This window comes from Mytilus trossulus, chromosome 10 (genome assembly GCF_036588685.1).
Source record: "Mytilus trossulus isolate FHL-02 chromosome 10, PNRI_Mtr1.1.1.hap1, whole genome shotgun sequence".
NCBI lineage: Eukaryota > Metazoa > Mollusca > Bivalvia > Mytilida > Mytilidae > Mytilus > Mytilus trossulus.
This window is the reverse complement of record NC_086382.1, coordinates 69,762,517-69,777,941: the sequence shown is the minus strand read 5'-3', so window position 1 is coordinate 69,777,941 and position 15,425 is coordinate 69,762,517. Positions and strand designations below refer to the sequence as shown.

At 30.4% G+C, this 15,425-nt stretch overlaps 1 protein-coding gene across 1 annotated transcript in view; it reads left to right on the top strand.

The window, feature by feature from the left end:
* The first annotated feature begins 5,441 nt into the window (after window positions 1-5,441).
* The window catches only part of LOC134688438 (2'-5'-oligoadenylate synthase 1A-like), a 41,107-nt gene continuing 31,123 nt past the window's right edge, over window positions 5,442-15,425 (top strand). Inside the window, exon 1 of the mRNA XM_063549152.1 lies at window positions 5,442-5,494. The gene's annotated coding sequence lies outside the window, so the exon portion shown is untranslated. The remainder of the gene's footprint in view (window positions 5,495-15,425) is intronic.

Here is a 15,425-nt window from a genome sequence, read left to right as displayed (position 1 = left end):
TATGTTGTGTCATGTGTACTATTGTTTTTCTGTTTGTCTTTTTCATTTTTAGCCATGGCGTTGTCAGTTTGTTTTAGATTTACGAGTTTGACTGTCCCTTTGGTGTCTTTCGTCCCTCTTTCATAAGTAGGACCCACCGACTGCCTAAGAGGGACCCCTATAGTCATTCATAATTGATTCCCTATATAATTAACATGTTATACCTTCAGAAAGGGAGGGGACTTCCACCTTGTCCCCCTCTAAATCTGCCTCTGGGCATGGTGTCTTACCGTAAGCTGTATGTTAACGAAATTTGCTTAAGTGTGCCGAATGGGATGGGTTTAACTCAGTTATACTTTTTTGTTAATACTAGTTTTACTTTTTTGTGTAGTTCATTAAAATTGCCACTGGAAAAATATTAAGCCCGTCCTTGTTCTTATTTGTTAGATGATATTTTTCAGGAGTAAGACTCTTCAAATACAATCATCTATGAATACATCCGTGTTCCTCTAAATATTGACATCCATTGGCAACATTTATACAAAGAAGAATGAGCTCCTGTGTAGCTATGTCCTATGATTAAAAACAGACTCGTGTTACATTTTATAAAACAAAAACTGTTGTTTGTTAAGTTTTTTGAGTTTAAATAATGGCATATTTTAAAATAGATATATACTCATATTACTACAAATGTTAACAAAAACCTACAATGCTCATGTAACGGAGTAGGAATATATCTCTACCAACTAAGAATGAATAGTTTCCATAAAATACATAATTAATTATTTTACGAAATTACCTGATGCTCATCAAATTTAATGCTAATACCAGTCAACATATGTGCTTAGCTTTTTAACGCGTTCATTTTATAATATAAATTGAACTTTTAATATGATTACTTTAATTTCTATTGTAAACCACCTTTCAAGTGTATCGTTACAGCATTAAAAATGATAAAAATTGATTCTAGCATCTCATTAAAATGTTATTTGACATCTCTTTTCCATATATTTTAAACGTTGCTTGCTGATATGAAAACATCTATTTCAATCCGCATGTACTTGAATGCGTATACATATCTATAAATATGATATGTAATAGCAAATGAACTACAAATCTCACTTGACTTTTTGTTTTTGTGTCCAAGTTTATGTATTTTGTGTCAACATGGCGCCTTAGTTACTGAAATCTGTACTCTATTTATTAGACATAACTTATGTAAGATTATATCGGGTTTTTTTTACTTACTTTTAAATTAGTTCGCAAACATCTAAGGTATGAACGTAAATCACCACCGTCCATCAGTTCGGTAACCAGTTTTCTCTAATTCTATGGAAATTTATCCCTTTCCGAACCCATTGTATAAAAAAATTTAATCAACGTGTGGTTGCTGGTGATCTCAAATGATCATTGGATGATTTTAAGGGTTATGACCTTTTTAGCTAACTGGCTGAATCAAAATTTGATAACAGGTGTTAATGAAATTGACAACTTCGTGCAATGTGAAAGGCACTCGAAGGGGATTTTCGTTTAACAAAAAAAGAAAATGTCTTTTAAATCATTAGAGAAACAGATTCTTACATATTTACTCGTGGATTATCAGATTTATCCAATCTCGATAGTTAAATTATAAATTTTAAAGTCCTCGCCGAGCGGTTAAAATTGATAATTTAACTATCTCGATTGGATAAATCCGATAATCCACTGGAATCAATGTAAGAATCTATATATATATCGAAATCCCGATAAATTTTAATTGGGAAACATGTGTATTGTTACAGACAACATATATCGGCATTCCAACGTGCTCTTCTTATGGCTAACTTGTTGCTTTATTCATATGAAACAAACTCCATATCAAACATATTTGTAACGTCTGAAGCATGTGTTTTTCCAATTATCGTATCTACAAAATGAATAAATCGTATAATGAGACTTTTTACCAAATGGGTACTTACATTTGTCTATAACTGCTTACATCCACTTTATCTGAACTTCGCTAGATTGTTGTCTCATTTGCAATTATACCTTATCTCTTTATATTGGATAAGCTTGAACTAAGCAAGTGATGTACCATCTGACACCCTCCTGGAACACTTAAGATAACTTCTATTTTCTTGTCGGGTTAATTGGTGTTGTTTAGTCGTTGTTGTCTACATGTGTTTAATACGTGTTGAATGTTTTATCATAGTGTTGTCAGTTTATCGTTTATTTATGTTGATTTGTCCGTCATTATTTGTATCTTCTTCCTTTTGTTAACGGTAACAGACATATGGAAACGGTCATTGCTATTAAAAGTCACTGACAAGTTTGAAATGACGTGCACATATCGTATTTTTAACTTACTAAATAATACTAATCGTTTTACTTTCATTTAATAAAATTGAGAATGGAAATGGGGAATGTGTCAAAGAGACAACAACCCGACCATAGAAAAAAACAACAGCAGAAGGTCACGAACAGGTCTTCAATGAAGTGAGTAATTCCCGCATCCGGAATCGACCTTCAGCTTGCTCCTAAACAAATATATACTAGTTCAGTGATGATGAACGTCATACTAATTTCCAAAGGCCAGAGGCTCCTGACTTGATACAGGCGCAAAAAATGCGCAAAAAATGCGGCGGGGTTTAACAGGTTTATGTATAAAGGCATTCCTCCATTAAAGATATATACATATCACAGGTTTATCTCGCTTTTACCATCCAGCTTTAAACATCGAATATAAACATGATAAAATACGGAAAATTCTAACTGCACTTCTGTTCTTTTTTATTTTATCCCATGCAATTTATAATCTCCCTGTTTAGGGTCAGTATCATTAAAACTGTTTTCCTAATTCATTTTCTACAATAAAATCTTTTGTATTTACACAAAGTTGGTATTATATAATTTGATATCAATTCTAAACAAACACATCATAGATACGAGGACTAAATTTAGTGTACGCCATACACGCGTTTCGTCTACAAAAGCATCACCAGTGACGCTCGAATCCAAAAAATTAAAAAAAAAGCCAAATAAAGTACGAAGTTGAAGTTCTTTGAGTACCAAAATTCCTAAATGTTTTGACCAGACACAAGTTTTTTTCGTTTCCTTATTCGTTTTCTTTTTCCTTTTTCGATTATCATTTCCTTATTCGGTTATTTTTTCCTTATTCGATTTTCATTTCCTTATTCGGTTTCTATTTCCTTATTCAGTTTCTATTTCCTTATTGGATTTTTGTTTCCTTATTTGATTTTCATTTTCTAATTCGGTTTCTTTTTCCTTTTTCAATATTCATTTCCTTTTTCGGTTTCTATTTCCTTATTCGGTTTCTATTTCCTTATTTGATTTTCATTTCCTTATTCGGTTTCTTTTTCCTTTTCCAATATTCATAAGGAAATGGAAATTGAATAAGGAAAGGAAAATCCAATGGTCGCAGATTTACCAATGAAAGTAATTTCCTCAACTCATTTCGAATGAATTATATACAGTGTTATTTTCAATAACGAATATTGGATTACTAATCTGCTGACTGTAAGTTTCTGAGGATATCATCAACTCAATAGAAATACCTTGGAACTGACATCTTGTGTAATGAGTTGTCTTGAATTCTGCATTGTTATACAAATATGTCATTGCGAAACTAAGGTTCTTACTCCTTTATGCAAGTTTTATCTAAGATGAGTTTAACTTCGTTGATCATATAGCTTATCATTCGTATAGATCTACTACATCTCTTTCTTTTAAATGGGAAACATAGAAATATTACCAGTTGAAACATATCTATTTTTGATAATATTCTTACCAATATTCACCACTATTAGTTCACTTAAAAGATTATTATTTATATTTATTGAACGGTTCGGTTTATGGTATAGCATATTCATTGTAAAAAGTAAAACAATGACCAAACTTCATTATGTTGTGCATGTGAAATATCAAATGTTAGTTGTGAAACAGTCTAACTACAATACTTTGCACAATGACAGTAAGTTACGAACAAAACAGTATTATTCCAACATATAGCGATTTATGTTCATCGTGCCAATGATATAGTTGGATTTTTAAAAAGCATTATTATTCATTGCTTGGAACAAATTTGCAATGAAAAGATTGGCAAATTGGACTTTGTGATTTTACTGTTTTCGGTTACGTAATGAAAAAAGAAACCATGAATAAAACATGTCGCAATGTCTCATACTGATAATGTATTTCAAATAGATTCCAATTTGAAAAAAAATAAATGTTCTAATTAAACAACTGGTTTTACACGTGAAAAACTTATTATAATTGATATGGTAATATTTATAAATTAACGTTTTTTTACTACTTTCATTATTTTAATAAATACTGAACATGTTTCTACCAGGACTGTGACTGTATTTTGCAAATGGTTCTTAACTTTGTACCTTGTTCGGCCTTTTAATTTTTCTACTCAAAGCTCTTCCGTAAACGTGTTATATTATGTTGATATAAAATATCTTCCTGGTTGTATTTACAAAAGTTATCACACCAACCATAACTGTTTTTAAAAGTGTGCTTTAACCTTTTCGCAGGTATGTCTGAATCAAAACTTATGATAGTTTGACAAAAATTAAGATTCTATAAATGTATCATTTTGTGATCTTCTCATTGTTAACGGTGACGAGTCCTGTTATAAATCATCACATTTAACTAGGGTTATATGACATGAGAATTGCTGGCGCTTTAACCTTTAAAATTGGCATATAGTTTTACTACTAATATGGATAGTGTTGGTATATGCTGGCAAACATATTTTCTACACAAATCATCTTAAGATACATGTTTCATCTTTCTTATTTTGTATTACTGATTGTAAGTGGCTGTTTAGTTTTTAAATAAAACAAGAGAAAGTTGGGCACTCTTATTTAAAGCCAACCATACATTTGAATAAGCGACAATAATATTGCTTTTATATATTGTGAATACTTTATACACTCTACGTACGGATCAAACCTTAAACATTATAATTACAATCTCAAAGCATTAACAATCTTATACTTATTGAAATATACAATGCACGCTAGCTTGTTGGTTTTATTGACTTAAGATTTGTTGAACGTAGATATTTGAATCAAAAAAATATGTATTGTTGATACTGAAAAAAAATTATTTCAACTATTCATGTAAAAAAACTAATTTAGTGTTGTGCAGACCAGTCAATGTAAACTAATTGTAGGACTAGTTTCAAGGTTAAATTCAGTAACGAACCTGTCTAAAATTTACTTTTTTGGCAGTTAACAAAACAGTCCTATGACAAACTTAACATTTAAAGTTAACTTGATTGTAACCCTCATACCAATTGTACCTGTTTTAAAGCTATCAAATATAAACTTTGACTAGTAAAAATTACAGTTGATCACCCATCTGTAATTTATTAACACAATCTGTGTCAAGGAAAAACACATTTCTGTATTTATAAGTATTGATAACTTATTCTAAATATAGCTTTAATCTGTTACAGTAGTGTATTATTTTGGATAATTTCGTTGATCAAGGTGCAAAGTAACAGGTAAGTGTTTTAATTATTTGTTGTAACTTTTTATTTCCTATAAACACAATTTTTCCCTCAATATTCACATGAAAATAAGAGAATGAATACTATTTTGTTAGTGTGAGTACTTACAACGACATATAATATTTAATTTCGATTGCAGGCAGGCCATATATTATTACACCTGTCGTCATAACTTCTGAATGGCCGCGGAGGAGGTTGTTTTCAGTTTAGGAAAGCACTAAATAAAACATGTTTTAAGAATCTGATGTACAGTAGTTGTCGTTTGTTTATGTAATATATACGTGTTTCTCGTTTCTCGTTTTGTTTATATAGATTAGACCGTTGGTTTTCCCGTTTGAATGGTTTTACACTAGTAATTGTGGGGCCCTTTATAGCTTGTTGTTCGGAGTGAGCCAAGGCTCCGTGTTGAAGGCCGTACTTTAACCTATAATGGTTTACTTTTTAAATTGTTATTTGGATGGAGAGTTGTCTCATTGGCACTCACACCACATCTTCCTATATCTATTTTGATGTTCAAAACAATTGATTATATATTTATTGAGGAAATTGAGATACGTCAGAAAAATACATGTACGTTTCCATTCTCAACCTTACATTTATTACTCATAAATTTTGAAGTAAGTAAACAGGTTTACTGTTATACCACTGTCCCAGGTTAGGGGGAGTGTTGGGATCCCGCTAACATGTTTAACCCCGCCACATTATTGATTTGATTTTAAACATATTATGAAAAGGATTGAGCAACAGACACAGCCTATAAAAGCTCTCACCATAATACATGTACAAGGTATAATTCAATTACAACAACTGTATTTAAAATAATGCAATTTAGTGGAACATGCATGCTACTTGTGTACAGTGTTACTTAATAAATGCTAAGTATATTAAAAATATATAGACAATTAATCATCAGTTATTTAAAGTACCTTGAAACATGCAAATATCCTTTATTAGTCATTAGTATGGCTTGAAAGGGACACTAAGCTTGCTTAGTGGAATAAATGAATCAATGCAGGAGTGTAGAATAAAAAATAATAAAACTAGACAAAACAAAAAATAAGTAAGTTTCAAACAAAACGTTGAGTGTCACTGATATATTTCTGAACAGATTTAAAAATAGAAATATTCTTATCATATGAAAATAATCTGTTTCCAAAAAGTAGTAATTCAATATTTATATCAACATTATCAACAGTTTTACTGTTATATCAACATTATTTATTTTATATATCAATGATTTACCACTTAATATAGAACATTCATTAATAGATTTATATGCAGATGATTCTACATTACATTGTAGAGGTAATGATGTAATTCAGATAGCTTCTAACCTTCAAAATGATATTCATGTTATTGAAAACTGGTGTTTGCAAAATTGTATGAAATTAAATGCCAAAAAGTGTAAATCAATGATTATTGGTTCAAAACAAAGGCTTTGTTTAACTGGAAACAGTTTAGATATAAATATTTCAAATGAACAAATAGAAAATGTAGATTGTGAAAAACTACTTGGTTTATATATTGACAAAAACTTAAATTGGAATCAGCAAATAGATAAAATGTCAATTACTATATCAAATAGAATCAACTTATTACAAAAGATAAGAAAATATTTACCTATGCATATACGTATTATCTATTTTAATGCTTATATTCTGCCATTATTTGATTATTGTTGCAATATATGGGGAAGTTGTTGTGAAAGTGGAATAAATAAACTTAATAAATTATTAAAGAAATCTGCTAGGGTTATAGTAGAAGCTGACATAATGACATCATCCAGTTTATTGTTTAAAAGTTTACACTGGTTAAATGTGGAAAAACGAATTCAATACCAAAAGGCAATACTTGTATTTAAATCAGTTAATGGCATGGTTCCTAACTATTTAGAAGAAAATTTTCATTTTACTAATAATCAAAACTATAACTTACGTTCAGCTGATGAAAAACTATTAAATCTTCCAAAACCAAAAACAAATTTTTTAAAGAAAACATTTACATATTCAGGTTCTCAAATATGGAACAGTTTACCAAATGAAATCAAAATGAGTGATACACTTGTATCTTTTAAAACAAAATGTTACAAATTTTTCATCAATTGTGCAAATTAATATGCATTTTCATTATTATTTCAATACAATTGTATATTGTGTATAATATAACTTTATTATACTGTTTGTACTTATAACTATGTTATTATTATTTTGAGGACTCTCAGGAAGATTAGTTTTAACTAATGGGATCATCCTCTTGAAATAAAGATTATTTATTTATTTATTTATTTATTTATCAACAATGGAGTAAATGGAATCAAAAAGGATCTGTCTTACATCATCATACTTAGGGCAAATAAAAAGGAAATGTTTGTTATCCTCAACAGGATGGTTACAGTTTGTGCAAAATGTGTTCTCGGATAAAAACTGATTAAACAAATGAGATTTAAGGTTGCTAGCATTATTTCTGAGTTGACAATGACTAATATTTAGTTTCCTTATCCCATAGTTGAAAGGTTTAAATTTATCATCAGTCCTTTAAAACTTATCCAGTCCACTTCTAAATATACCCAAACTTGGTGATTTTTGTAAACTCAAAGGAAGACTATTTCAAAGTCTTATAGTGGAAGGAATGAAACTATTAAAATAAGAGCTAGTTCTAGCAAGAGGCGGATGAAAAGTGTTATTTTCATTCCTCAAAGTATAAAGGGTTTGTCTTGGAAGATATGACTGGACTTACTCATATTAGTATGCAGGTTTCATCCCATTTAATATTTTATAGAATTATATAAGCTTATGTTTATTACGTCTATTCTCCAGAGTTTCTAAACCTAATTCAATATAAAGTATTTGTCTAAAGGAATTACGTCGTAATCCTGTAATAATTCTAGCAGCTTCTATCTGAATATTTTCAAGGAGCTCAGTCTCATGCTGGGAACAATTGCACCAAATAACATCACCATATTATAATATAGGTATAATAAATTTTTAAAGCATAATAAATGCGTATAAGTGAACTCCTATCTAATAAGTGTTTAACTTGACGAAGCACAGAAAGACGAGAGCATGCTTTTTTTAATAAATAAAATCAATATATGTGTGCCATGAAGCTGATGACTGAAATGTTATCCCAATATGACAGTGAATATTTATTTTTTTAACCTCTTCACCATTTATACCAAAAAATACAGGTGGATACACCCTTTCCCTTCTAGTAAATACAATATTTTTAGTTTTCTTAGAGTTAAATTGAACAGCCCATGATTTTGCCCAATTTGAGATAACATCTAAGTCATCAGTCAAAGAAGCAGCTGCTTCATCATGATCATCATCTACTATGACAAATAAGAGGTGTCATCTGCAAAAAGTCTGATATCATTAGCAATGTCATTTACTATATCATTTATATAAAAAAGAAACAGAAAGGGTCCCAAAACTGATCCCTGAGGGACACCTGCATGTATGCTTCTTAGAGTTGACGAAAAGCCTTCTGAAACTACCTTTTGTTGACGATCCGAAAGATAACTTTCTATCCGAGATAAGAGCTGGTCATTTAAGCCAGATTGTTTCAGTTTAAATAAAAGTCCTTTATGCCAAACTTTATCGAAAGCTCTAGATACATCACAAAAAACAAACCTTACATTCCTACCACTATCCATATTACTAATAATTTTATGATACATGTTGTATATTTCGATTAACTGATTAACAGTAGAATCACCTGGTTGGAATCCAGATTGAAACTTTGACAAAAGGTTATTACTCCTCATATAATTATATAAATGTTTAAATAAAACTTTTTCCATAATCTTACAAACAATACTAGTAACAGATATTCAATTGGACGATAGTTTAGAGCTGAATGTGGACTACCTTTCCCTTTAAAGATAGGATTAACATGTGCAATTTTCCATAACAGTGGAACCTGTTTAACTGATAGAGTAAAATTGAGAATGGAAATGGGGAATGTGTCAAAGAGACAACAACCCGACCAAAATAAAAAAACACAACAGCAGAAGGTCACCAACAGGTCTTCAATGTAGCGAGAAATTCCCGCACCCGGAGGCGTCCTTCAGCTGGCCCCTAAACAAATATATACTAGTTCAGTGATAATGAACGCCATACTAATTTCCAAATTGTACACAAGAAACTAAAATTTAAATAATACAAGACTAACAAAGGCCAGAGGCTCCTGACTTGGGACAGGCGCAAAAATGCGGCGGGGTTAAACATGTTTGTGAGATCTCAACCCTCCCCCTATACCTCTAACCAGTGTAGAAAAGTAAAAGCATAACAATACGCACATTAAAATTCAGTTCAAGAGAAGTCCGAGTCTGATGTCAGAAGATGTAACCAAAGAAAATAAACAAAATGACAATAATACATAAATAACAACAGACTACTAGCAGTTAACTGACATGCCAGCTCCAGACTTCAATTAAACTGACTGAAAGATTATGATTTCATCATATGAACATCAGGCACAATCCTTCCCGTAAGGGGTTTAGTATCATACCATCATAACATATATGAGAAGAACATAACCCGTGTCATGCCAACAACTGTTTTTAGAATCAATGTGTTTAGTTCCGACGCAAAGACCTTATCAGTGACTCAATATTAACGCCAAAATATGCAATCTTTAATGACTTGACAACAGTATCGTAATTATATCCCTTCTTAATAAGTCTATTCAAAGGTTTTGTAAGTTTATGAGGTGAATACTGACACCTTTGTGCTTTATAAAGAATATTTCCATAAAAAATTGGATGTGAAATACCTGAACGTATAAAAAGTCTGCATGTTGAGCTATATTTACGAATGATGTCTTTATACCGATGATAAAATTTAGTAAATGTTTTGACTAGTTTGTGATATCGAAAACCCTGGTGTAAAAAATTTTCAGTAATACATAAATTTCTCTCGTTAAAATCTAAAACATTGTTACATACACGAGCGAATCGTACAAGTTGAGATATATAAACACCGTAAGATGGTGACAAGGGAACGTCACCATCTAAAAACGGATAATTAACGATAGGAAATGAAAAATCATCCCTTTTATCATAAATTTTAGTATTCAGCTTTCCGTTAGTGATATAGATATCAAGATCGAGGAAAGGGCAGTGGTCATTGTTAGTATTAGCTTTATTTAAAGTGAGTTCACCAGGATAAATTTCATTAATATACATACTGAAGTCGTCATTATTGAGAGCCAAAATATCATCCAAATATCTAAAAGTATTATTAAATTTGTTTATCAGATGTTGTTTTGATGGGTCTTTGCTTATTTTTGTCATAAATTGTAACTCGTAACAATACAAAAAGAGGTCCGCAATAAGTGGTGCACAGTTAGTCCCCATTGGAATTCCGATAATCTGACGATATACGGAATCCCCAAAGCGAACAAAAATGTTATCTAGTAAAAATTCAAGGGCATATATAGTATCAAAGCATGTCCAATTAACATAGTTTTTTTGTTTATTGCTACTAAAAAATGACCTAAAAGAGTTTGAACATATATATTCACATTCTGATTTTTTGAATGCCCATTTAATTAGGTGTGTGAATTTTTTCTTAATGAGAATGTGAGGCAATGTGGTATACAGGGTAGAAAAATCAAAACTTTGAACAGATTCAAAATCACCAATATAAGCATGCAATTTATCAAGTACTTCCAACGAGTTCTTGACACTCCAAAAGTAATTTATTCCACTATTTTCGAAGGCCTTATTTGAACAATTTATTATAAGGTTTTTAATTGTACCAAGTGTGCTGGTAAGAATAATAGACAATTTAGTAGTTGAACAATGACTTGAAGACGAAATAAATCTATATTTGTAAGGGCTTTTGTGTAGCTTCGGAAGCCAATACATAGTTGGAACTTTCATTGTATTTGGCTCTGCTTGTAAAGCGGAGGCTAAAAGTTTATGTTTGTTACAGATTTCGTTTTCTGAAAATGGAGTCAGTTGGAATGTTGGTGAATTGGTGATTTCCTTTTTCAGAACCTCGATGTAAAATTTACGTCAAACAATAATAATATTATTAGCAGCTTTATCGGCCGGGACAAAAACAAATTCCTTGGCTAGTTCTTTTAGTTTATGTTTGATACGCGAAATAGGTTTATTGTGGTTATTGTTTATAGTAAAATGTTCTTTAAAATGTTGAATACGTATATCAACTATCTTCATTACTGAATTAAAAAAAGAGTCCAAAGATTTTTTGTCAGCTTTTTCCCGTTTTATCCATTTCATACAGTAAGTATGGAGTGAGTCGTGGATGATATTACGACACTCATTCCAATTAATAATTGACGGGGGACGATATTTAGGTCCTTTACTGAGAAATGATTTCAACTCTCGGTCTTGAACGATGTTAAGATCTCCTGTTATAACATGGGAAATGGGTCCATAAATATATTCGGAATTACTGCAATTACATGAAGTAGGTGTATTTTCACTGATATTAACATCTTTACACAATTGACTATAATTAAACACAAATTTCCGGGTAGATTTCTTGTAAATATAACAAATAAGAGGTAGCTCAGTATTGTCAAAATATCCAGGAATTTGTTCTTTAACAGAATGGTCGTTAAATATACCGGCAATATTTACAAAATCAAAGCCTTTATTGACATACTTAATTTTAATAAAATGTTTTTTATGATCTTCAGGGCGATCAATTTTGGGAAATAATTTAGAATAACAATATGCCATAATAATTTGAACACTTTCATACTTAGGACTGCTATATGAAATTGTGTTGCAATCCTCCAAAATTTTATTTAACTTATTAACCGGTAACGAACAGAGTTTTGTTAACAGATAATGTCTGCCGTTGTTTTTTGAAATAGAAATTAGGTCCGAAATATTGGTATGATTGGCCCGAAATTTTCTTTGATTGCGATTTGTTCTACAACCGTGAGAACGGTTTTTACGAACAGTTTTAGAAACAATATCCAAAATGTTAACGGAATTGGTTCTAGATATATTACCAATTCCCATGATATTATCATTTAGACCGAGAGGGTAAACTGTCTGTAATTTTTTAATCCAATTTAATTCAATTATTTTCCGTGATCGTACAAACTTTGAATGCGATTCACCAGGCTGCTTATTTACTACTTCTAAAGGTTGAACTGCTAAATATTTAAAAGGATAACACTGGACACTTTTAATTTGCAAAACACTCATTTGCAAATCCGCCGCCGCCTCAAACAAAAGCTACAATATCATGTATATGACCAAAATGTGCGGAATTACATGGGATTCAATAATTTCATTGGTTTTCTACTGTTTCTTTCATATTTATTTTGCAATTTGAATTATAAAAACATGGGATTTTCAATATCCCATGGGACAGGGCAAAATCCCATGGGATTGACCATTATCCCATGGGATTTTGGTTAAATCCCATGGGATTTTTTTTGGTCCCATGGGATAATTGTAGTCCCATGGGATATTTGTTGTCCCATGGGACAAAAAAAATCCCATGGGATTTTTATTATCCCATGGGATTTTTAATATCCCATGGGACTAATTAAAATCCTATGGGATTCTAATTGTAAATATATAGATATAAACATACAGTAATGTGTATTTTACAATGTATTCTATTTGGTAGTAAATTATTATAATATGAATCTTTTTCATTGAATATCTTTTTTTCTTGGGAAATGTTAATTTAGCATATTGTTCTATATCTGTTCAAAACTAAACTTTTAAACAACAAAGCAGATAATGTAAGTATCAATATATGTTTATTCATGAATTATAGAATACTTTCTTGAAACACAATTATTTCCCATTTGAAATAAATAAAAACTCTATTGTTAGGCTTAAAATACTACATGTACTAGTAGCTATTTAAGTAAATCTATTTTTTCACAATATACCTCAACACAAAACATTATTAGTTTCTTATCATCCAGCATTGTTTGGTGGTATAGTCCACTTTTTGGTCATTCAGCACAGAACTTTGACATTATTGTGGTTTCAATATTTTTTTGTATTTAAAAGAACTTCAAATCATTGACTGAGTGATGAAAATAATAACTGATCCAACTTTTGTCTTTATATTTATTCTGGTCTTGTTTTTATGTTTTCTCCATTTATTCTAGGTGGTGAATTTCAATCCTTCTGAAAAAGAACCAATAAAATCTAAAGTAATGTATTATACTGTTAAAATCATATTATTGCTACATGTATGCAAACAATTTTGTATTATTATAATACAAAATTGTTTGCATACATGTAGCAATAATATGATTTTCAATAAAAATAGCTATGCGGTATGGATTTTACTGATTGTTAAAGGTTGTCCAGTGTCATCAGTTGCTAACGGCCTACATCCTTTGGTCTCTGATGGAGGGTTGTCAAATTAGCAATATACCACATCTTCCTATTCTAATACCATATAACAATCAATTAATTTGTTCTTCTTTATAACATTTGGGTATTTTCCTAAGTTATATACATAATATATATACTGTAAATTCAGAATTAATGCAAGTTTTTTTTTATTGCGAAAAATGCAAGGGAGTTGTAAACGCAATATAAATTAAAACTCGCATTATGAAATATTTTATATGGATTAAACAAGATTTTTCTCAAAATTGTAAAATTTAAAATCGCATTTAAGTCTAAAATGACAGAATCGCAATAATAAATGCACGCAATAATTTATGAATATACAGTATAAAGATCAATGTTAAAACTGACAACTATAATAACATTCCATTATTCATAATATTCACAAGAATTTGCAATATATTATACCAAATGTAGACAACTGAAACAATATTTCTTTAAGCTTTTGAAGTTCTGACAGATTACAATTTGTGTGTTATTTCAATGAAAAAATACCTTGAACTCTTTGAACATATTGGAAATTATAACATTGATACAAAAAAATTATGTATGTTTCATCCTTATTTTTTGTGTTGTTGGCTTGCTGTCTCATTTTAATATACATTTATACATACATCAATAATCTTCTTCTTTATTATAAGTGAAAATGGGATATTTTTGATTTTGATATCCCAAAACATTATAGTTCTATCAAATAACTTATTACCAAGTTCAAAAACACCAATGTGTTTGATATTAATTTTGAGACATGTATCAATGTTCCAGACCATATCAGTATTTGGATCTTACTTTTACGGTCCAGAACTTACAGTTCCTACATATGTGTACAGTCAGACCATTTAAGTATACTTGTACTGTCTGGTACCAGCTCGACCAAACATGTGTTTTTATTTTACTTGAAATTAAACTTTTTGTATTAATCTATTAAAGTCAAAGATTTCAGTTATGTTGATCTGTACTGTACATTTGTTTCTAATAAACTTGACCAACTTCTTAAAATTGAGCAGACTGTATGCGTACAGTCCAAATACTTATATGTTCTGGAACATAAACATGATTAACAAGCATTTGGCAGGATGTCATGCTAAAATCCCATTAATATTAGTACTAAATTTTGAGTATATATACATGTAAATCCACAAGTTACTTACTGAAATTCATGGCGAACACTCACCAAAAACTTAAAGAGGATACAATTTAGAGGAAAGACTGGACAGATGAATGCGCTAACCCTATCAAAACAGAGCATAAACTTACCGAAAAACAAGATGTTTTACATTTATCCAGGAGCAGGATAATTGAAAAGTTGTTTTTTTCTTTCTCTGCCATCCATCCTATAACCTTTGAATTCATTCATGCAAAATATGAAAATCTACAAAGGTAGGACCTTGAACCTCAGCTTATCCACATTTTGAATTTTGAACTGCATACTTGTCCTTTTCATCTTGCTGACAACCTAAACATAAAAAAATGATAAAAACATAATTCTAGATTGACTTTGCGTTTTTATTTTTGTTGGTACAAACAATTTTCTCAACTTTAAAACGAAAATATCAT